Source organism: Pristis pectinata, chromosome 3, assembly GCF_009764475.1.
Source record: "Pristis pectinata isolate sPriPec2 chromosome 3, sPriPec2.1.pri, whole genome shotgun sequence".
NCBI lineage: Eukaryota > Metazoa > Chordata > Chondrichthyes > Rhinopristiformes > Pristidae > Pristis > Pristis pectinata.
In genome coordinates, this window is record NC_067407.1 from 103759404 (window position 1) to 103785177 (window position 25774).

General features: G+C 40.0%; 1 long non-coding RNA gene across 1 annotated transcript in view; it reads right to left on the minus strand.

Moving 5' to 3' along the window:
* Nucleotides 1-268: 268 nt before the first annotated feature.
* The window catches only part of LOC127568625 (uncharacterized), a 31411-nt gene continuing 5905 nt past the window's right edge, over nt 269-25774 (minus strand). The window contains exon 3 of the long non-coding RNA XR_007956043.1: nt 269-370. This is a non-coding gene — a long non-coding RNA (uncharacterized LOC127568625). The remainder of the gene's footprint in view (nt 371-25774) is intronic.

Sequence of the window (25774 nt, forward strand, 5' to 3'; positions counted from 1 at the left end):
CACAAAGACATTTTCTATCTACTTGTTAGTGTTATATTGCACATTATATTTTTCTTTGCAGATAATTAGTCATTACTGACTATATTTTTTCATTTGTCTGGTCAGTGCAGGTGGTGTAATGACCTAATTCTGCATTGTGCCAGGAAATAACTATGAATCCAAAATACTTTATTGAACTTGCACAATAACAGTTTGCTGACAAAGGAGATTCTGAGTGAAGAGTGGTCATTGGGAGCAAACAAAGGAAACTTAAGGGGGCAACCTACCTCGCACTGCTTTGACAAAGCAGCTGACAAGTAGTTTTGATCATTACTTGGGAGCAGGTTTCTTGCTGATTAGCTTGGCCAGGAAATTAAGTACAAATCCAGTCCTGCAAAAGAGGAATAACATTAAATAAATACTAAAGTGTGAAAACAAAATCATTTCTCATTATTATTACATTAATCATTCTTCATTTTGCTTTCTGGCAAAATAATTAGTCATGAGACATAGAAATTGTACTCAGCCAATGCACTTTTGGTATTATCTTCTTTACACCAAGAATGTTAATTACCATTTTATACTCCTGAAAATATTCTTATTTTTCAGGACATTTTCTGTGGATGAAAATGTGAAGTTATTTACTTAAGACAGAATTATCCTCCTTCACGAATAATCCATAATGATTTATTTAGTACATAAAAGTGGTTCAGTACTATTTACGCAAACAGTAAGTGAAAATATAAGTATTATTTTATTGATTTCTGCAGTTCATTACTTTTAATTTTTTTTGGAAAATAACTATCACTTCCAAAGGTAGTGAGATATGATAGCAGCAAGGCTGATTTAATTTCTTCAGCCGTTACACTACTGCTTGCAGTAGGTTGACCTTTTAAAGAGTGCCTGGATTAAACTGAGTCACCATCAGTCTGCTCAGTATCTATTTCCATTAATCTGTATAAATAGCACTTTTAATTGCAAATTAATAGGCAGTCACTTCAGAAATGTATGCATGAATCATAGATTTTTCAGAACAGGCCAAAAAATGAAGCTTAGTCATACAGTTTGCAAAAGCAAATTCAAACTTCTTTGTTTTTCTGTAACCAGCAAACAATGGGCACTCCTGTTAGTAAATTCATTGGTCCTATCACAAAATCACACTGAGAGGACAGTTTGACAGGCTTTCTTACAGAAAATCTCCATAATTAATGGTAGTAAATAATTTCCCATTTTCATGAGGATTTAAATTCACTGCTGATCATGCCATCTCAGTTGAACACACAGTGAAGCACATGATTTCAAAAGGAAAATGAGAATCAAAAAATTATCATAATAAAAACTTTCACTTTATCAGATAAAACATACGTATCTTAGTGAAGAAAACAACAGTTGAATGCAATTATGATGCATAAAATGATCATAGGTACAGAAATTGACTTAAATTACATGTAGAATATTACAATGGTAGTATTTGTCCAACGACCATCTGGAGTAAAACATCCATACATAAAAAGTTCTCCAATTTAAAGCGCAGGAAGAATGTTCCAGATATGATGCACCGCCATGGTGGAATTAATCCAATGGAAACAATGCTAAATGCCAGAAATTTTGTATACAAGCTCAAAATCATTTAAATGTAAATTGGGCTGGTTCACAGGTGTCAAAGACTTTTGCACTGCTTTGAAATGTTGTTGACAGTCAAAGAGATTTAAAAATGATTTGAATAGATGCTATTAATTGAAATATTTTTGAATAAAATGCTTTAAAATCTGTAATAGACTAAAAGCAATTTGTTATTTTGCTTTATTTTAATCCATTTTAAACAAAAAGATACCAGGGTCATGTGTAGTATCAATACATCCAATCCTTTAATGCTTTTGGTGTTGCAACGGGGTTTAGGGACAGAAGGTTCCAGAAGGAGGTGGTTGGCAAGAGAACAAACTGGCTCTGTAATCTGTCTCATGATAAGTATCTTTATTGACAATTCAAATGAGTGAATATTTCCAGTTTCTTAGAGAGTGAATATGAAGAAACTGTGACATTGTGCACTCGACAATTATCCATGGTGTAAAGCTGAGTGGCCAGGGGCAAATGAATCCAGTCACTCTCTCCAGCATGCCAATGCTCCATCAATGGATTCAATGGTGAGTCCAGTGGCAGGATGGTGAGTGAGATGCCTGGAAGTCCAAGACAAGCTGAGCTGCAAATGGTTGATGGCTCATAGATTGGCTTACAGAATCATTGGTAGTTAGCTCAGTTTCACCCTTTACATTGCATAAGACTTAATAACATACCTTTTACATCCTCTGATGAAGTAATTATGAGAATTTCATAATATAGGACTTACTACAACACTACATTGTCCAATTTCTAGACAATGTCAGATAGCAGTAAAGTTAACTTTCTGATCTATGATTATGTATGATTACCGTAGGGTGTATTATTTATTGTGGTTGCTTAGAGATGTGGGTGAAGAGATTGGTGGTTATATCTCAAAAGCACACGTCAAAACTGCAACATACCAAATTTGAAATCATACTGCAGAGTCTTCTGAGGATATGTAACAATTTATTATTGACAGTTATTGATTTTGCTTAATTTAGTAAGTTTCCTATTTGTACGGGGATTGACTTATTTCTCCAAACTAAAACCATGAGGTTGATTTTAATATATAACATAATGCATAATTTCAACAATAATAGGGAAATTCAACTCACCAAGTTGTCTGCCATTTCATTTCTCCATTGGAGATCTCCCCAAACCATACTTACAGAAAGAGCAATGCTTGTGGGTAGGAAGTGAACTAACAATATTTAAGTGAACCTCAAGAACTAACATCTACTGATTCTAAAATAGTCAGTGAATGCACTTTGCAGTTACCCATTTCTCTGCCTGATGGAACCCTATTCCAGGCTAAAATCAACCGCATGGTTTTAGTTTGGAGAAATAAGTCAATCTCCATACAAATAGGAAACTTACTAAATTAAGCAAAATTCATAACTGTCAATAATAAATAGTTACATATGCACAGAAGACACAGCAGTATGATTTCAAATATGGTATTAGCACAATATGGGAATTGTGAATTATACCCAATTTTCTGTTCCATGGATTTTTAACAATTTCTAAGGACTCTTGTGTCACTTATAAGAAGGTTCACTGAAAAAGAAGTTCGCACTACAAACAAATGCCGTGATTACATCTGCCCCAGATCAGTCAATTCCGTGGGTCTTCTTGAAATCTTGGCTTAATGCTGCTGTGGGGACCTTTAACTTCTTCCACTACAACTGCACCCCACCCCCCAACATCTCAGCATCCTTCCTCCAATTCTCCAACCATGTCGCACCCCCACCCCCTATTCCCCCAGTCCATGCTGTTGCTGTTTTATTGTGTCAAGCAGGTAAGGAAAAGAAAGACAAAGAAGCTTTCTCAATCATTGCATGAACTGGATTTTCCCAATAATCATTCACTAGCAAGATGTGATAGTCTGTGGCTTTAAACCTTGCAGTGCTTCTCATCTAAGTTTATGTACATTTTAGACATTACTGTTGATTTGGTCTATCGTTGCCTCAGGTCTTTGAATGCAATAAACTAGCTGGATCAGTTTTTATTGTTTGTGATATTCATAATTTTCTCTTACGAATGGTGGAACTATCTCCTCACTTTCTGTTGTATTATATATCTCTTAGCTGTACATTTACTTGTGATTTTGAGAGTAGTTATTGCTGTGGAACAAAAAAAACAGAATTATAACCCAAATACTAAAATATGTAAAGCAGGTGGAAAGGTCCCCAATTTTCCCTTGGCTCATTATGGCTATTCCCAAGCAAATACTTTCAACCATAGTATACATAATATATTGGATAAACAGTAGGTTTCTAGCACATCTTCATTATCTGAGGATTCAAGGAAAGCTATTGTTTGGGCCTCCTTTGGAAGTTGGAACAGGAGTGCACCATTCAGCTCCCTGTGGCATCCAAACTCCATGCTATTAAAGCCTGCCATTTAATGGAAGGATCTGCATCTTAAATCCATCTTCCTGTGACAGCTCTATACAGTATTCGTGTGCATTCTTGCCAATCAAAGGTCTGTCCAACTGAGATTTCAAGTTATTAAGCAAGTTAGCACTTACTATTTTATTTTGTAGGTAAGAGCTCTTCTCCCTGTGTGTATGATGAAATTTTACTAACTTCTCTCCTGTAAGGCATGATTCTGATCTTCCGGTAGGGTTAGTTTGGACTAAACTTCCCCACTGGTGAAAATGATTTTCTCTGTCAACCCTATCAATTCCAAAACCCCCAAATCCTAAACAAACACCCCTAATCCTTTGATATTCAAGAAAATATAAGACTAGTTTCCAGCCCTAATAATAACCTTCATAGGCTGGTATATCCTTTTTATGATGCAACACTCCAACTACCGCGAATGCAATGGGACATTGTGCAATCATCAGTAAACATCTACATTTCCAGCTACGTGATTGAAAGAAGATTACTGAGAAAGATTATGCCAAGGATGTTGCCTCAAGGAACTCCTGCACTAACGTCCTTGGGCTGTGATGATTGACCTCCAACAAGTGCAATCATCTTCTTTTATGAATAGTATGGTTGCAACATTAGTATTTTTAATCTCAATGCCAATTGACCTGTTTTGTCAGGGGATCTCACAGTACGTCAAATTCTGCCTTGATGTCAAGGGTAGGCACTCTCACCTCATCTCTGGAATTCAGCTCTTTTGTCCAAGTTGGGACCAAGGCCATGTTGAGGTCTAGAACCAAGTGGTTCTAGTGAAACCAAAATGGGGCTTCAAGTTATTGGTGAGCAAGTATCATTTGATAGCTCTGTCAACAACACCTTTCACCTAATGATTGAGAGTGGACTAACTGGGTGGTAATTAGCCAGACTAGATTTTTCCTGCTTTTTGTAGACAGGATGTATGTGAGCAATTTTCCACACTGTTGGAACAGCTTGGCCAGTTCTGGACAGAAAATCGTGTTGGCACAGGAACCACTTATCCAGAGAAATGGACATTATTTCATTCGGGTCCTGACTTGTGACTTGTAGATGATGAAAGGTCTCCAGGGTGACAACAGATGAGTCTTTTACCACAGGACTCTCAGCTTCTGTGATGCCCTCTTGTAGCTACAGTAATTCTGTGTCCAGTCCGCATAAGTTTCTGGTCACTGCTAATCCCTAGATGTTGACAGTGGATGATTTGGCAATTGTAGTGCAATTAAATGTCAAAGACAAATGCTTTACTTTTGTTGTCAATATTCATTGCTGCCCAACCTTATAGTATGAATGACTCTTGTCACTTTTCAGATCGTACTTTAATGTTGATCTAGTCATGCAGCATATAGGCACAAACTGTTTCAATATTTAACCATAGTTTTGTGAAGCTGCAGGGACAGTGGGGGAGGGAGATGTCCCTGAATGGAGGTGACCATGGATTGAAACTGTATTCCATAATCGAAATTTATTCTCATGGTTACCCCAGTTTTAATTATCAGAGACAGCCCCCTCCCCCATCCTCCCTGCAGCTTTACAAGCTTCTGATATGTCCTTTTCAGTTCTGATGAAAGGTCTCCGACCTGAAACATTGACTCTATTTCTCTACCCACAAATGAATTTTATGTTTTTGTTTTAGATTGTCAACATCTGCAGTTTATTTCAATTTTAACCATGGGTTATTTGATTAAAGCTTCTCTTCACTAAAACTGCAAGCTAATAGGGATTCCCCATAGATCATGGTGAAAAACAGCTTTGTTCCATTGTCTCCTCCATTGTTCCTCCATATGGAAAGAGCTGCCAGAGGAAGTGGTTGAGGCAGGTACATTAACAACACTTAAAATATACTTGGATAGGTACATGATTTGGAAACGTTTAAGAGGAATATGGGCCAAATGCAGGCAAATGGGACCAGCTTAGATGGGAATCTTGGTCAGTATGGACCAGTTGGGCAGAAGGGCTTGTTTCGGTGCTATATGACTCTATGACTCTAACCCTTCTCCTTTCTCCTCCTACTTCTTCAAATTACCATTGCACGAGGACTGAAAGCACCAGCAGCCTACCCTGGCATTCCTTTGCCATCCAATTTGTGGAAAAGGTCAAGTCACTCTAAAAAGGCGCACTTTCAATTTGCAAATGAAATTATAAGAAATCAACATTCATATGCTGAAAAGAAAACATTGCTACACAGCCCATTTCACAACCCATGTTAGGCATCTAAATGTACTCTGTTCCTAGGCTGACAGAGTACCTTCTAGAGGCTTAGCAAAAGGTAAATCTGCAATAGTTCATTAGATTCATCCCTGGAGAATTACCAGGTGGAATACCCACTAAGAATGGGAAGATTCCAACAATAAGGTCTCTTATAAGTGACTTGATGATGACTCTCTGGAAAATGTTTACATTGAATCAAAATATCAGTCACGTTAGTTTAAGTCTGATATGGGGGATATCATCAAAAGACCAAAGCCACTAACACCATTGAGGCTGGCCTTTATTGACAGACATTATGTTCATGTGGGAACAACACTGATCACTTAATAATATTTGTGTCACAGCTATGATAAAAAACAAAGATATGAATGGTAAAGGTATTGAATAAACATGCTCTGAAGAGTATAAGATGCTCGGAGTCCTAAAACAATGGCCAGTGTGATAATATTAACAGTATTGTAACTGGAACATTAAACACAGAAAGCAAGAATACAGAAATGTACATCCTTTTTCTTTCTGAGTACACAACATAAATACATTCACATTATAGGCATTACTGTGGGTCATGCACAGCAGGCCAGACTATATTAATAGAATAAGAAAAACTGAGCCAACATGATGACAGGCAAAAATTCTGGTACAGACAGAAAGAAAGAGTAAGCTACCTAAACTTGGAGAATTCAATATTGAGTCTGAAAGACTGTAACATACCAAGAGGAAAGATAAAGTGTTATTTCTCAAACAGCGCAGGAGGCTACAGACAGAAAGTCAGAGTGAGAGTGGGATAGTGAATTAAAGTGACAAGCAACTGGAAGCTCAAGGTCACTCCTGTAATCTGTACATAGGTGCTCCACAAAGCAATCATCTAATTTGTGTTTGGTTCCTCCAGTGTAGAGGAGACCACATTTTTAACACTGAATGCAATACGCTAACTGAAAGTAGTGCAAATGAATTGCTGCTTCACCTGGAAGGACTGTTTGGGTCTCCAAATGTTAGGAAGGGAAGAAGTAAAAGGACAAGTGTTGCATCTGTGGTTGCATGGGAAAGTGCCATCAGATGGGGACAGGCAAGTGGGGATGGAGTAGCGGACTGGCGAGTCATGAAGAGAGTGAACCCTTTGAATTACTGAAAAGGGAGTGGAAGGAAATATTTAACTGGTAGTGGAGTGGTGGAATGGTGGAAATTGTGAAAGATGATCTGTTGAATGCGGAGGCTGGTGGGGTGGAAGAGAAGGACAAGGGGGACTCTATCTTGCTCCAGGAGGAGAGAGAATGAAAGCAGAGGTGTGGGAAATAGATCACACACGTCAAGGGCTCTGTCCACTGTGGTAGTGTGAAGAGATGATTCAGGAAGAAGGAAGATATTTCAAAGGAAGACATTTCCAACTTTAGATAACTCTCTTTTTCTTTCTATCTGCAATGGAACTGGTTATTTCTGCCTCTCATCATTTTGGCTCAGTTTTTCTTTTTCCACTAGTACAGACTAGCCTGCTGGACATGTTCCACAGCCTTGCTATTAGCAACACATCACACAGAGAAAAAAGCATAAACTGGTCCTAACTGTACTCTAACTGTGATGTGAACTCATTTGGTCTCACCCACAATTCTCCCCTGAATCATTAACAGTTTCTCTTTCCACGGTTGCTCCCAGACCCACTGACTTTTCCAACATTTTCTGGTGTTATTTCAGATTTCCAGCATCTACAGTTTTTTGATTTACTTTCACAGTATATGCTTGAAGAAAATGAAATTAGGCCATCAAATATTTATTTTAAATTTCAAGAGCTACTTTGTTAGATTTTATGACTGAAAAGAAAACTGTACAGGCTGGAAAACTGAAATTGAAAATAGAAAATGTTAGTAATACACAGTATGCTGATTATTATTCGCAAAGAGAAGAGATGGCAAACACTCTAGGTGTAGAGCAATTCAGCAGAATTATTCTGGTGAAGAATAAGAGCTTGGAAACTCAAGTGCAATCCATATACTCAATTCTAGTGCTGTACCAATAATCATTCCAATCATGGCCCAGCTCCTACAATCTTCAGTCATGCTTGAAGCCCATGATCTTGCACAGTACCAACTGGGCACTGCACTTTCTCAGAAACAATATGCTGCCTGGGGTTGAGGCTGCATCTGGAGGAATCAAAGGGGAGAAAGTGGGTATTAGGATTTCGACTAATAAAGGGGGAGGTGGGGTTAGCTGGAGATTGATAGATGGAATATCTGGACAGTCAAGCGGCCTGTTGGGCTAGATTGGTGGGTGGTGGGGGTAGGGGTCTGAACTGACTGGAGCGTTGAGAAAGGAAGTAAGAGGGTAGGAATAGGTTTGTTCTGTGGAGAGGGGTGAGGCAAAGGATATATGGTTAATACAGAACTTTGGTGTGTTTCTGGCCTGGAACTGTGCTACAAAGACCTAATTGATCAAGAATGACTCCTGCTGGGAAGTGCCCAGTCAGACTTGCAGAATATTGCAAAATGACTTGGAAATGGTTATTAGCATCTCACATTTTGTGGTAAATACATTTTCAACCCTGAAGCACTGTAACAAACATCATCACACAATCAAATTTCTAAGGCAATTCCTCCTTTGTCTTTGTACAATCTGACTGACCTGCAGCATAGTTCTAGTTTTATGCTGAATCAACGGATACTGTTCAAAGGCAGAAATAAATTCCTTTTTGGGGTCTCCCTTTGACAAACAGGAGGAAAAAAACACATTATGGAAATATACATTAAGTATGAGGAATGAGAGAAAATTGATTAACTTCAGCTAAAAAAGCAGCTTTCACCTTCAAAGAAGAGAAATATCTCTTGGATGATTTATTCCCGAGGATGAGAAAGATCAGATACAGGGGAAATTTACATTGAAAGACTTGTTCAGCTGCAAAGCAATTTCATTTTTGCACAGGCTATAAACTGATAATATAAATCCAGAGTCAGGCCCCAATTTAACTCCAGAGCAAAGCACAGTGAGACATTGCAAAAAGGTTAGCCTCACACTACATGACTGTAAATCTAGTGGACTGTCAAACCTGATTTACCCACTAAACAATTCGTAAACCTACCGGTTTGAAGTTAAAGATCTTGACCATGAAATTGAGCTCAATACCACCCATTGTTTGAGCACTGTGGGTGTTAATTCAACTGCAAATTTTTTATCATGTCCCAGAATGATGTTTCCATATTTCCTCACAACATAAAAGGAGGATATTTTAGACCATTTTATGCCAGCTCACAGACCAATCCCATTCTCCTACTAATCTTGCCTGCAACCCATTATACTTACATTACCATCAGCTACCCTGTTGGAAAAGATTGGGAGGAGGGGAGAGGATCCCTCAGAAGCAGACCTTATCTCACAAGATGCTGTGACTTATGGTCCTTTGTGCACCTCAGCAAGAAGGAATGAGCTGAGAGCCCTCAGAGCAGGACTGCCTGTTGGAAGATGCCAGTAGGAGAGGGAGAGGATTCCCAGAAGAGGACCCTGTCCACCAGAAGGGTTTAGGATGCAGAGCCAGAATTCTATTGCCAGTGACAGCGAAGGTAGTAGAAGCAATAATTGTTTCCCCCATAGATGATAATGGTGGCTTTAGCAATATCTCACAATCTGCAGCACCATCACAGGGTTGGGAAGGTTATGGACTTCAGCAGAGCAGAATTAATTTTCTCCTTGAGAAGCAAAAAGATGCAGATGCTGGAAATCTGAACTAAAAGCAGAAAAAGCGGGAAATACTCATTAGGTCAGGGAGCATCTGTGGAAAGAGGAACAGAGTTAATGTTTCAAGTTGATGACTTTTCATCTGAACAGAGAAAAGTTAGAAATCAAACATATTTTAAGTTGCAGAGTAAGGGGAGGGCTGGAGAGGACAAGAGAAATGTCAGTGATCGGGTGGTGACCAAAAGAGACTGAACAACACAAGTGGTGTGGAGTCAGCTAAGAGAAAGGGAGAAGGCTTGTTAATCACAAATGATATCCTCCGGAGAAGATTTTTCTTAATATTCATTTCCTTGCATCTGAATGTTGCTGATAAGATCAGCATTTATTGCTCTTCTCTAGTTGCCCTTAAGAAGGTGGTGGTGAGCTGTGTTTTTCAACTGATGTAGTCCTTCTGGGAAAAATACTCCAACAACGCTGCCAGGTAAGGAGTTCCAGGATTTAGCCTCAGCGATGACAAAGGACTGACGATATCAGGACGGTGTGGGGCTTGGAGGAGAACCTACAGCTGTGGCAATGTTTTCCTTTTGATGTCCATTGTCTTCAGTTTTATTTGATCAAATTTTGCTTTGATATCAAAGTCAGTTATTTTCACTCACCATTGTTGGACCAATGCTGTAAAGACATCTCTTGCTGAGTAGTTCTGGTGAAAGCCAAACTGTGATGATGTGTCGGCTATTGGTGCGTAAGTGCTTCTTGATTGAGAGTAGACTGATTGAGCTGTAATTAGCTAGATTGGATTTGTCTTGCTTTTTGTGAGCAGTACATACCTGGGCATTTTTCCACATTGTTGGGTAGATGCCAGTGTTATAACAGCACTGGAACAGCTTGGCTAGATATCCAGCTAGTTCAAGAGCACAGATGGAAATATATGGATATGAATGAAAGCAGAGGAGGATAAAGAAAGACAAAGAAAAAAAACATAATCCTGGAACAGTGAGGTATGAAACACTGGAGAAACAAAACAATGCAGTTTCTTAAATAAAAAGAGAATTTTCGAAATATTTAGCGGGTCAGGCCATACCTGTGGAGAGAGAAAAACAGTTAATGTTTCAGGTTGATGATCTTTTAATAGAACTAGCTATCTCTAATGCAAACTTGAAAAGCTGGTTATCTGAAATTGCCGAATTTATTCTTAAATCCTGAAGGCTCTAATGTGCACAGTTGGAAAATACTGCTACTCAAGTTTATTTTTCAGCTTTATTGCAATAGTATTGGAGGCCAAAGACAGAGAGGTTAGAGTGGGAGTGGGATGAAGAGGTAAAATGATAGGCAACTGAATGGAAGTGTTTGCTAAAGTGATCATCCAGTCTGTGTTTGGTTTCTCTGATATAGAGGAGACAATGTTGGCAGCACCTCATCCAATACATTGAACTAGAGGATGTATAAATTAATCACTGCTTCACCTGGATGGAGTCCCTGGATAGTACAAAGGAGAAAGGTAAGAGGGCATGGAGACACAAGAGACTGCAGATGCTGGAATCTGGAGCAACATACAAAACGCTGGAGGAACTCAGCAGGTCAGGCAGCATCTATAGAGGGAAATAGAAGGTTGACGTTTTGGGTCGAGACCCTCCATCCGTCCAGATGAAGGGTCTTGACCTGAAATGTCGACTGTCTACTTCCCTCCCTAGATGCTGTCTCACCTGCCAAGTTCTTCTGGTGTTTTGTGTGTTGCTGCAGATAAAAGGGCATGTCTTGATTCTCCTGTGGTTTCATGGGAAGGTGCCTTAAGAAGGTGCCTTAAGGTGCCTTAAGGGGCAGGCACGGTAGTCTAGCGGTTAGCGTAACGCTTTACAGCGCTAGCGACCCGGGTTCAATTCTGGCCACTGTCTGTAAGGAGTTTGTACGTTCTCCCCGTGTCTGCGTGGGTTTCCTCCAGGTGCTCCGCAAAAAGACGTACAGGTTAGGAAGTTGTGGGCATGCTATGTTGGCGCCAGAAACACGGCGACACTTGCGGGCTGCCCCCAGAACACTCTACGCAAAAGATGCATTTCACTGTGTGTTTCGATATACATGTGACTAATAAAGATATGTTATCTTATCTTATCTAAGAAGGGTGAGGGAAAGGGATGTGGCTTACTTTAAAAAAATCACAATATTTAGTGTATGAAAACACCATGCAGTACTTTGGATTTTGTACAACTGCATGGACAGTATTTAACAGTAGGATGGAGACGAACCTGTGGCATTTAAAGGAATCATCAATTACTTTCAGATTTGTTAGTGATTGACTCATATCATAAAGACACTATTCTCCTTTGACAGAGAGTGCAGTTAAGATGTGCATGTGGATTTGCCTGACAAAAAAATGGACAATTGAGCAGATCAGTGGCTCAGTATTCTGTGTCAACCTGAACTCACAGCCTACAAGATACACATCAGGAATGTGATGAATACCCAATCTGTATTTGGTTTCTCCAATACAGAAGAGATCAATTAATCCAGTACACTAACTTGGAAGATGTACAATTCACTGCTTCACCTGGAAGGAGCATTTGGGTCTCTAGATGGTACGAAGGGTAAAGGTTGACAGAATAGCCGCAAAGACAAATTTACTCAAGAAATTTAAAATCATTGGGTCAAAGTAATCCACTTGTTTGGCACTTCATCTACTCTTTTAAGAATCCACCCCTCCATCCTTAGCATATCCTCTACACAATGCAGTGCGGGATATTGCTGAGCTTTCCTTTAAAGCAGTATTCTATGTCCCAACTTTCAACATTATAACCATCGAGGTTATCCTTTGAGTCACATGCCATTCTTGTTTGGACATTCATCACTGCTTCTTCTTTGTCACTGGATCAAAATTCTGAAAATCCCTACTGTACAGCTATCTGGGAGAACATTCAAAACAGAAACCGCAGTGGTGCAAGAAGGTCTACCACCATTTTCTCAAGATCAATGAGGGATTGGGAATAGTACTGACCTTAGAAGTGAGATCTGCATTCTGGGAGCACACTTGCCCATTCATTTGCTTTAGTCACTATCAAGACAAATCACTGGCGAATTCTGAAAGCTAAGCTTCAAAGCTTTTTCTATTACCCAAATGAAGCAGCCACATTTTTTTAGACTGATAAGCCTTTTGATTGGTAAATTAGGATGCTACAATATGTATAAATTTGCCATTTTAAGATAGAATAGCATGCACTTAATTGTTTTTTAATATTATATAATAATAATTATGTTTTTAGTACTATATTTCCTTATGACAGAGAAAAAGTGTATTCACCCATCGAGTCTATGGCAACTTTCAGAGCAATCCCAATACTCTCAATTTCTCAATTATTCCCTGTAACCTATTCACTTACATATACACATTAATTCCCCCTATTTCTCTCACCTGTGATTAATAGTAGCCAATTAACCAACAAATCTCTGGGATGTGGAAAGAAACTGGAGCACCTGAGGGAAACCCACATGGTTACAGGGAGAACACACAAACTCCACACTGACAGCACTTGAGATCGAAACCAAGCTAGAGCTGTGACATGGTTGCACTGATTGCAATGCCACTGTGCCAACCTAAAATGCAATGGTACAACCAAGGGTGTCCCCAAAATGTTTACATTTTTATATTTGAGCCCAGGAGGAGCATAAGTACTCCATTCCCAAAATAGTATGGGGAACTAGCATCCTACATTCTTCCTTCAGAGAATGCACCCCACTGTCATTAAGAGATCTATACCATTAGCCAAAAATAATAAATATTCCTCTCATAAAAAAATACATTTTCATTTTAAGAGTAATATTATAGACTGCAGGACACTGAAACTGTGATGGTTTAGTAAAGGTTAATAGGTTGAGAGGAGAAGTTATTTTACAATTCTTATAATTTAATTGGATAATAGCACGAGAATCAATGCTCAAAAATAACTCTAAATGAATTTTTAAAGCATAGATGATTAATAGATGATATAATACAATAGACCCTGAAGATTAATTTATCATCTCCAAAGGAAAAGGGGAAAATTGACAAGGTTACTCCAAGCACATTGACAAGCAATGTGATCAAACAGACCATTGGAGTGCTCAAGATATGCTTTGACTGCACTATAAGGAGCCTTACAGTACCCAACAGACCAGGGTTTAGGAATCTTTTGGTCATTATGCAATGGCAGTTAGTCCAAAACTCAATTGCTAAGTGGTATTGGGTCCTTTACGTGTAGATTGCTCAATGTGAAAAGTTTTTTCTGGAGACTTTCATTTGATGGTCAAAGGTGGCTATCAGATATGTGAATCAAACAGCATATATTGCATGTAATGTCATCACTTGCATGAAGTTCACTGGCTCATTATTTGCTCATGAACTGTGTGACCAGTCCACACAGAAGCAGACCTTAACAAAGCAGTTGAAGTCGGCCTCTGTGTTACTTAAAGAGGATCAACCTTATCTAATCCATGGAGCCTGAGCTCAATTAACTGAACTTCTGTCAGATAGACCCCCTTCTGCACTTTCTCTCACTGGTCACAACCGCCTACCCATCCTCCATGTTGTTCAGCAACCCCCATCAATCATTTCAATGACACAACCACCAACAAGATTATAATCACCTCCTGATTCTCCATGTTCTGACCTGATCCTCTATATCCTGACCCCTAACCCTTCTCACCTGATACCTCTCCCCTGGTGTGTCAGATATCTCATAACACTGATTATTTGAGAAATGCTTAATTGTTCCTTTCCCTTTTCTTCGCGAACTCTATCTGCAATCTGACGATAACCTTGTCCTCTGAATCATTTGTTTTTTCAATAGTACAGTTCAATATGATGATCCATAATTATTAAAAACTTAGTAATTACTAAGATGCTTTAAAGGCCATGTTACTAGTATTCCTTCAAATGTGCAAACATCAAAATAATAAGGATGCATAGCACTAACCATATTCCACAATTTAATAAATAGCTTTTTTGTATTTTCCAACTCCTTTAGCCATACGATTTAGTGGTGGATTTCTAAATTTTCACCGATCCATTTGATCACAATTATTTAACCTGTTTGTGATAAACCTCATTTTGGTATAATCTCTGTTCTGAAATTTGCTGTACAATTACTTTTTTGACCATTTTATCCCCTGTGGTTTTCTGTAATTGGTGAGTCAAAGCTACATTTTTCAAAGTTCAATGGTTCCAGTAGGTTAACCATCATACTGAGAAATGTACAATCTCTTCAGTGTCTAAAAAGGCATGTTACACCATGCCAAGGGCCCTGTGCTGGTATTTTTTTTTGCGAAGGCCTCTCAACTGCAATGTTTTATTGTACATGAGGTGAAAGGTATTATATGTGATAGAAAGGGTCTTGCTTGCACAAACATCATTCAAGGTATTACCTCTGTTGAGCATTTCTGACCATGAATCGCAGCGGGGCAGATTGCAATGGAAGATGAAATGGGCAGTCATTGTTGAGAGTGCCTAAGGGGTGGGAGGTAGGGAGAATTGGACCTGGGGATAGAGATAATGGATTTTTAGTTGGCAGCATCAAGAAAGGGAGCAAAGTTGGGGAAATAACATTGGGGGCAGAGTCATCAAGTGAAAGTAATTCGGGGAAAGATTAAATAAAAGAACTTTGGAATTTGGCTTGCAATTGGGCTAGTGTTATGGATGGAACAAATAAACAGTGGGCAACGGGTTGGGCAGATAATCAATGGGTTGGTTTTGTGGGACAAACTTCTGTAATGTGGCCCCAGCCTTTAGCGGACTTCGTGTGCAGATGAAATTTCCACAAATATTGATAAACATACTTTGATAAACATACTTTGCCCATGAGTTGACATCACTTAAAATGCCAGGTGGTCTCCATGTATATGCAAGTTATATATTGGACAATCCTGAATAAATTTTCAAATATGTTTAGACCAAGTTTTAGACTAATTTACAATGCGTAGTGAATGATATTGCACTATACAAAAGAATTTCAAGCCCAAAATATTTGGAGTTCATAATATTGTTTTACAACGTTCCTTTATCCTTTTATCCTCCTTTTGTCCACCTTTTATCTTACTGTCTGTTCAAAATTCTTTCTTAATTGATTGTCACAGTGTTATTGTGCCCTTTAAAGTGACAGAACTAGGTAACCATCTGGCTCCAACACAATCTAATTATTCAGGTGGTCAGTGATCTACCATTGTGATAAAATATATCAGCGTCCTTCCAGGTAAAAGAGCTTTTCAAATTTGTTTGCTATCTCCAAAAGCCAATTGTAGTGAGGTTTATTTAAGACTAGGAACATTATTTTTCATTCAAAATAAGATTTAAAAGTAAGTATAGTTTAAGAAGAATGAAGAGAATAGATTTGATGGATGGATTGATACATTTTCAGCAAATAGCAGAATAAAGCAGCTATAAACTAACAAACAGGAGGTGATGAGCTAATTTTGTCCAAAGAAAGCAGTAATAGACCAGCCATCGCATGTACCCTTCCTTTGATATGAAAAAGGCCCTTTTGGTTCTCTGCCAATTCAAGGCTCCAAAAGTAAAGCAGTAGCCAGAGACAGTTTATTGATTCATAAAGTAATACTTACACAGCATGTATGAGTTCAGTCTGCAGAGCAAGCAAGCTATAATGAGAAGCTCTAGTTCCTTATCGAAACATTAACTTTTAGACCTTCTCCAATCACTGTCACATAACAATGTTCTAACAGCAAATTCCCTGTTTCTCAGGCTTCACAAGTTTATCACTTGAGCTATCTCCAGAATAAACCACCACCAAGACTATTTTCTGAACATGGACAGACATATAATCCCGTTTGGAGACACAAGAAACTACAGATGCTGGAATCTGGACTAAAAAAAACAAACTGCTGGAGGAAATCTGTGGATTGAGGAGCATCTGCGGAGGCAAATGGATAGATGATGTTTCGAGTTGAGACCCTGCATCAGGGCTGAGGGTGTAGAGAGGAGAAAGCCAGAAGGAAGAGGCGAGAGGGAGGGTTGATGCTGGATCTGACAGGTGATAGGTGGAACTGGGTGAGGAGGGTAATGATGGGCAAATGGAGCCAGGTGGAAGGAAGGGATGTAGAGACAGAGGTTGGAAGGTGATGTGGAGACAATAAAGGGCTGCAGATTTTGGAATCTGATAAGTAAGGAAGATGATGTGGAACTGGATAAGGGAAGAATAATGGGCAGATGGAACCAGTAGGGGAGGTATAGGAGGCCCATCGGGTTAGATGTGATGGGTAAAAGGTAAGGACAAAGGGAACCCTATCCGTGTTCTGTATGGGGAGAGGTAGGGCGAGAGCAATGGAGGAGATGCAGGTGAGGGCTCCATCAACTATGGTAGAGGGGAAGACATGTTTCCTAAAAAAAGGAGGAAAATTCAGATGTTCTGGAAGGGAAAGCCTCGTCTTGAGAACAGATGTGGCAGAGATGGAAGAAGCAGAAAGAAAGGGATGGCATCCTTACAAGAGACAGGCTTACTACACGTGACATTAGAGTGCAATTTTTATTACTGCTGACTGTAAAAATTGTGGGTTAACAAAATAATTCTACCCATACACAAGGTAAAATTGTTAAAGAAGTCAAATTGGGTCAGATATCTGAAAATACACACAGACATTTATGGTTATCCTAAATGCGCTGATTGCAGCATCCTTTCTATATTTGTATTTAGAAAGAGCAGATTGACTCATTTACTTAGTACTTTGATGTAATAATAAAAGTTGCACTCTGATATCATGTCTGCTATTCATGGGGTCACTTAAGCACCAGTGCACATTGTTGTTGATTTGTTCAAGTAATGATGGTATTGGCCAAAGAGGTGAGATGCATTGTTTCATTTTAGAATGTTTTTTTATCTGAAAATGGAGAAAAGGATGGGCACAGTTATACAGAAGAGAAAAATTAGCAATGATGCAGAACTTTTAACTTCAGCTGAAGCATTAAATGACTATAAGAGATCAGTTGCCCATTCTGCAAATCATTGACTTTTGCAAACTAAATTGTTCAAGATATGCTTGGGTAGCCACTTTGCTTGTTTTACACCACCATTAAAATTGAAAGTTCAGCCAGCATTCACTGAGAATGCAGGGTACTCAGATACTATCAGATACTCAGACCAGCCGGGGCCCGACACTAGGGCCCCTCCGGATCGGAAACCCAACCCTACGGAGCACCCGGGGCTGAGTCCCGATGCCGAGGCCCCCCTAGACGACTTCACTTACCTGTTGAGGCAGCTCACTCCTCTTCAAGACACTTAAACCTGTGTGGAAGCAATAACATACCTCACAAGACAGCAGAATCCTCTCCAGCTCTTCCAAGTCTGTTCACTGGCAGTCACTTACCTTCCAGTCCAGGTGTATCCGCTCCAGGTCTTCAAAGTCTAGCAAGGAGAAGATAATTACCATCCAGTCCAGGGAAATCCACTCCAGGTCTTACAGGTCTGACCCTAAACAATAACTTACCTGGTAGCTCCACTTCAAGAACGAAGAGTCGCCGCCACATATCTCAGAAATGTGGCAAGAGGGCTGGGCTGCAGGCGAGGCTGAAACAACGTGGTTACAAGACCCCACCTCCCCAGCATACTACTAGCTAACATCCAGTCCATTGAGAACAAAGTTGATGAACTCAGGGCAAGACTGACCTACCAAAGAGAACTGAGGGACTGTTGTGTACTATGTCTCACTGAAATGTGGCTCACACCTGCCTCACCTGACTGTGCTATTCAACCTGAGGGCTTCTCAATTCATCCAATGGATCGTACAGCGTCCTCAGGCAAAGTTAAAGGCGGAGGGGTCTGCTTCTTAATCAATAGCTTATGGTGCTCGGACGTGACAGTCCTGGCGAGCTCCTGCTTACCCAGCCTGGAATATCTAACGGTGAAGTGTCGACCATTCTATCTGCCAAGGGAGTTCACTTCAGCTATCCTGATGGTAGTCTACATCCCACCACAGACGGACATGAAGCCTGCACTCAATGAGCTATAATCCGTGGTCAACAACCTTGAGACAGGATACCCTGAGGCCCTCTTCGTCATCGCAGGGACTTCAATCAGGCCAACCTCAAGAGTGTGTTACCAAAATACTATCAACACGCTTCCTGCTCCACCGGGGGCGCCAACACCCTTGACCACTGCTATACAACCATCAAAGATGCCTTGTGAGCCACCCCTCGTCCTCACTTTGGGAAATCAGACCACCAGGCTGAGCTCCTCCTCCCTGCATACAAACAGAAACTGAAATGCGAGGATCCAGTACAGAGAGTCGAGCAGTGCTGGTCTGAGGAAGCAGATGAGCTCCTATGTGACTGCTTTGAGACAGTGGACTGATCCATGTTCAAAGACTCAGCTGCCAGCCTTGATGAGTATGCCACCACTGTCACAGACTTTATCAGCAAGTGTGTGGAGGACTGTGTACCAAAGAAGACAATATGGGTGTTCCCAAACAGGAAACCATGGATGAACCGGGAGATCCACTACCTACTGAAGGAGAGGACTGCTGCACACAAATCTGGTGATCCTAATCTGTATAAGAAATCAAGGTATGACCTTCGGAAAGCTATCAGGGCTGCCAAGAGGCAATACTGACTCAAAATAGAGTCCCTGACCAGCTATCAGTTATGGCAGGGCTTACATGCTATAACAGGCTACAAGACGAAGTCAGGCTGCATAGCTAACAACAGCGCATCCCTTCCTGATGAACTTAACACATTCTATGCACGTTTTGAACAGAAGGGAGGTGGATTGTCACCATCCACCCTGACAGCCTCCAAGGTAGCTGAACCTGTGATCACAGTGGAGGACGTAAGATCAGTCTTCCGGAGGGTGAACACGAGGAAAGCACCTGGCCCAGATGGTGTTCCTGGCCGTGTGCTCAGATCTTGTGCTGATCAGCATATTTGAAGTACTTGCGGACATATTTAACCTCTCCCTGCTTCAATCCCAGGTTCCCACCTGTTTTAAGAAGACCACTATCATCCCAATACTGAAGAAAAGCAAGGTAACATGCCTCAATGACTACCAACCAGTGGCTCTGACATCCACCATCATGAAGTGCTTTGAGAGGTTGGTCATGGCATGCATCAACTCCAGCCTACCAGACAACCTGGACCCATTGCAATTCGCCTATTGCCGAAACAGGTCTACAGCAGATGCCATCTCCCTGGCCCTACACTCAGCTCTGGAGCATCTGGACAGTAAAGACACCTACGTTAGACTATTGTTTATTGACTACAGCTCTGCCTTCAATACAAAAACCCCAAGCAAGCAAGTCACCAAACTCCGAGACCTAGGACTCAACACCCCCCTCTGTAACTGGATCCTTGATTTTCTAACAAACAGACTGCAATCAGTGAGGATAGGCAGCAATACCTCTGGCACAATTATTCTCAACTCTGGTGCACCACAAGGCTGTGTCCTCAGCTCTCTACTCTACTCCCTACACACTCGTGACTGTGTGACCAGATTCTGCGCTAACTCCATCTACAAGTTCGCAGATGATACCACCGTTGTAGGCCATATCTCAAACAGCGATGAGTCGGAGTACAGGAAGGAGATAGAGAGCTTAGTGGAATGGTGTCATGACAACAACCTTTCCCTCAATGTCAACAAAACTAAAGAGCTGGTCATTGACTTCAGGAAAGGGTGCGGTGTACATGCACCTGTCTAATCAATGGTGCTGAGGTAGAGAGAGTTGAGGGCTTCAAGTTCCTGGGAGTGAACATCACCAACAGCCTGTCCTGGTCAAATCATGTAGATGCCATGGCCAAGAAAGCTCACCAGTGCCTCTACTTCATCAGGAGGCTAAAGAAATTTGGTTTGTCCCCTTTGACTCTCATCAACTTCTACCAATGCACCATAGAAAGCATCCTATCTGGATGTATCACGGCTTGGTATGGCAACTGCTCTGCCCAGGACCGCAAGAAACTGCAGAGAGTTGTGGACACAGCCCAGTGCATTATGGACACCAGCCTCCCCTCCTTGGACTCTGTCTTTACCTCTCGTTGTCTTGGTGAAGCAGCCAGCATAATCAAAGACCCCACCCACCCAGGACATTCTCTCTTCTCTCCTCTTCCATCGGGTAGAAGATACAGGAGCCTGAGGGCACGTACCACCAGACTTAAGGACAGCTTCTATCCCACTGTGATAAGACTATTGAACAGTTCCCTTATACAATGAGATGGACTACGACCTCACGATCTACCTTGTTGTGACCTTGCACCTATTGCCCTGCACTTTCTCTGTAGCTGTAACACTTTACTCTGTACTGTAACTGCACTGTGTAATGGATTGACCTGTATGATCGGTTTGCCAGACAAGTTTTTCACTGTACCTCGGTACAAGTGACAATAATAAACCAATACCAATACTCTCCTCCATGTAGTTCCTCTTCCTGGTCAATTTTTGTTTGTCTTCAAAACATTCTCATTTTGCTAAATTTAAGGACCTCATAGAGAACAAAATGGTTGTATCAATTCCCTTTTCTTAATTCATTTCATGTGCAACTCTGTCTATCCCTTGATTTCTGGCAACCATAACTTTATTTGTGGGGCGGGGGGTATGACTCCAGCCACTAGAATGTCTTCCTCCCAATGCCCATTGCCCATTAGCTTCAGTATTATCAGGCCACCTTATGCCACAATCAGTCAGATGTGCCCATGATTTCAAGGGCAGCAACTCTCACCTCACGTTTACATTCTTTTTGATGAGGTCTGGTGCTGAATGGTCCTGGCAAACCAAAAGAGAGCATCAGGGACCAAATTGTTGATGAGTAAAGGCTGCCTGATCGCACCTTTGGTGACACGCTCTGTCACTTTGCTGATGACAGAGAGTAGACTGATTGGGAACAGATTAACTGACTGAATTTGTCCTACATTTTGTAAACAGAGCACACCTAGTCAATTTTCCACATTTTCAGGTCAGTGGTGTGGCTGTACTGGGGCAGCATGGCAAGAGATGTGGCTAGTTCTACAATGTAGGTTTTTAGTAAGTACAGCCACGATGTTATCTGATCCAATAGTCTTTGCTGTATCCAGTGCTTTCAACTGTTTTGGATATTATGCAATGTGAATTCCAGGAGGAAGTTGAGGTGGATCATCCCCTTGTCACTAATATTGTCAAAGCAATGAAAGCAACACAAAGTGCTGGAGGAACTCAGCAGGTCAGGCAGCATCCAGTCCTTCATCTGGACAAGGGTCTTAACCTGAAACGTCGACTGTCCATTTCCCTCCATGGATGCTGCCTGGCCTGAGTTCCTCCAGTGCTTTGTGCGTTGCTCCAGATTCCAGCATCTGCAGTCTCTTTTGTCTCCCAGGCAATGAAGGATCCTTTTATTACCCTCTCAATGCATGTGTTGTAGTGTGCACCTAATTGTAGTGCTTTAATGATTGTCTTCATGCTAGACTCAGTGAAATCATTACTATTGGCATCAAGTCCCATATGCTTTCTCAGTCACAACCATCAGTGACATGAATTTATCCCTCAGAGAGGTAAGGGATGTCTGAATTTCAATGGATGAATATTCTGTGACAACAGTCAGTTTATCTCACATTTTCAGTTAAGATCCTTTGAATGTTATCACAGATATTTGGCACAATGAGGGTTTGCAGCCATGTTTGTTGAAGTGGTTTTCTGTGACTCTTACAAAACTACATAGATGATGTGGATTATACATTGGACTTTGGTAAAGCCAAAGATCCCAAACAATTGGATTATCCTGTTTTGTTAGTATATTGTTGTGATGCCAAACTAATGAATTACCCAGGTTCCTATAAATTATGTCAATCATCTGATAAAATACAGGAGCATATTCCAGTTTGAAGTAATCCTGTGTGAGAAAATTTCAGTTCAGTGGCACCTTCATAGCCATAGAGAAAACAGATGATCAAGGCTCCAGATCTTTGATGTGGAAGGTTTCAGAGATTATTGAGCTCTATTGTTGAGGAGTGAGAAGTAATTAGCAAAACAAAATATTGTAGAAGCTTCTTCTTAGTGGTAGAATTGATTAATTAAATATTCAAAGGCTTGGAAAACCATTTCTTCCACCTGCCTCGTGTAATTCTAGCAATAGCTGGTCTTCAGAGTTCTCAGTCTAACTTATCTCTCATACAAGTGCTAAATCATGTGACCAAGTGTTTCTGGATCTCTAGCCCCATCTAAGATCACTTAAGATTTGAAAGGCAGATTGTGAGTAGAGCCTATAAGCACTTGGACTTTGATAGGACTGATTTTGAGGCAGAAAACCAGGAGAAACAGCACAAGCCCCAATGTCTTCCAAAATTTCTTGCCCAAATTATATGTGAAACCTATGCTGAGCATTGCATAAATACCAAAGTCTCTGTTTTTTTTAATTGGTACTGAAAGCAATTTTCCACGTGCTGCTCAAAATTACTTATGTGTTTCCTAGAGCAACCATTTATTTGTTAACTTTTGGAAAAGGAATGAACAGCCATAGAGCAGTTGTTGCCCCCAGCAAAACAGATAAAATATAATTGTTGAAGATGAGAAACAAAGAATGATTTATTAATAGATCCTGATAATGAAACAAACACTCATTTATCAGTTGGGACATAACCTGGGTCATTTCCAGCTGCTTGCTATCTGCAGCCATCAGAAGGTATTTACAGCACTTCGTCTGGCTGTCGTAGATGATATGCATGCCTCTGTACAGAAAGTGGTGCAAGGAAAACCTTTGCTTTTTACATTCCGATCCAGCAGTGGTGCTGATGTGATACATTGTCTAGTGAATTACTCACTGTTAGCAGTTTTGTGGCTGCTGATGACAGAATGACCTGGGGGATGGCATACAGCTCACTTCTATCCTTCAACATCAGGACAGGGTTATTTGGAATTTTGTTTTCATCTGTATTGCTAAGGGAGATGGTCTATTGCTGAATTACTTTAATCTCTTTCTTGCATTTCCATGACTTACAAGTTATGACATTCATAATGAAACTATCAACACCATGGTTACAGTACTTAAAACTTGATAGGTCTGTTCCAAATATAATCTATGTACATTCATAAGTAATGTTAAATATTTTAAATGCATATTTATCAATATGTGTCTCTAAACAACCTTTGGAAACTGATATTTCCATTATTAGTTACTCTTCAAATTCTTTTTTTGGTGATTCCAACTTTATTTATAAGTCTACAACAGATTTTACCATTCATCTTCATTTTGGAAGAACTACAAACCACTGAGCGATTTAAACCAAATGACAGAAAATGCTTCAGTTGTTTCTCTTAATCTGAATAATTATTGTTTCTTTATTAAGAATCATCCAAATTGTTCAGGGGAGTCCTAATTTCTCAAAGCTGAAGGAGAGGAAAGATGGGTTGAGCAATTTTTCTGAATCATTGACCTTGTTTAAAATACCTCTAGATTTACAGACCTTCCCAAGGTCTTTCTGAAAAACTTTTAAATGCTTGTCATTATAACTATATAAAGCCACAAGTTACAGGCAACTATTCATGGATGTGCCATGAATGTCTCAATAATTCTTTTGTGTCCTTTGCTGTTGGGTGTCTTTTGTTGTCCGATGGAATATGTGTTGCCAAAAATCCTTGGGCCAAATCTTGCTAGACTGGGCCTGTTGCCCAGAATTTATGTTCATGATCCCCAAATACCCACATTTATATGGCCCAAATGCAGAGATCTTAACTCACCAGCTCTCTGTTCTTTCTAGACAAGCAATGAGGGTCCATACAATGACAAGACCTCAGAGGGGTAAGGTTGAGATCTTGTACCAGCAAGTCCCTCATGGGCTTTGACAAATGCCAAACTGGAAGCAAAACTTTGTCTTCTGCCAAACATGTCATGGTTTCTAACAGTTTTTAAATGTCTCTGATATTCAATGACATTGAAAATAACTATAATTTATGTAAGTAATTAAAAAATAAAATAATTAAAACATATAAAAATAAATGGAAATAACTGAAGACATTGAGCTAAAATAAAATGATTAAACCTACCCTTGCCTCATATTCTGCAGGCCTTGAATCCTTGTGGAAATCAATAGGGACTCAGATGCTGCACCAGATTAGACTGACACAGGATGAGTGGCAATATGAGTAGAGATTCTCAACAAAACTGAGTCCCTCCGCTGTAGCCCAGCCACAGAGCACAGTGATAGATTCGATCCACCAAATCCATCAGTAAATCCCAGACACATACTATTTATACATAGGCCCCAGGATTTATTTCACTTTGAATATCTGAATGCTGGCAGTTCTCTATGGAACCAGCTACCATAGTTAGCAAGATACAGCCAATTATCAGTTCCAAGTAGGAGACTTGCTCTTATGATTATCAGGTGTGTCATTCACACATTAACATACAGTTCTTGAAATAATTTATTTTATGTCTTGGGTTAATTATATTTTTTATATTAAAAATTACATTTGTTAGTTAGCTAACCATTCATTTGCTTTGAACTCATTATCCTTTCCATGCATGACTCCGGTCAAGTGGAATTACTAATATCTAATTCATGCACTATAAAATTGTTGTACTGTTAATGTAATGGCATGTGTTAATGAAATTTCTTTCAGGTCAAGAATCACTGGTAGAAACAGTCTACTGAATAATAAAATATGTCATTAAAGTAAATTGTACAAAGTGCTTACTGTTATTGTGTATAAGAATGCAGATTAGCCCAGGCCAATGTATGGAAGGGTGCTTTTAAAACACTTCTCATATAATTAACAGTTTTAAAGTTGGATTGAAAACTGTTCATTTTTCACGCAGGTGCAATATGTTGGTTGTGATATATGTGCTTAGTCTGTGCCAGGAATTGTCCAAGGCCCCTGCCTGTCATAAGTATTAGGCTCATTGCTTATACAAATGGAGTGTTAATATAGCTTTCAGCTTCTTTTAGAAATTTGATGGTGATTAAATAAAGCAACCAAACGAATGGTCAT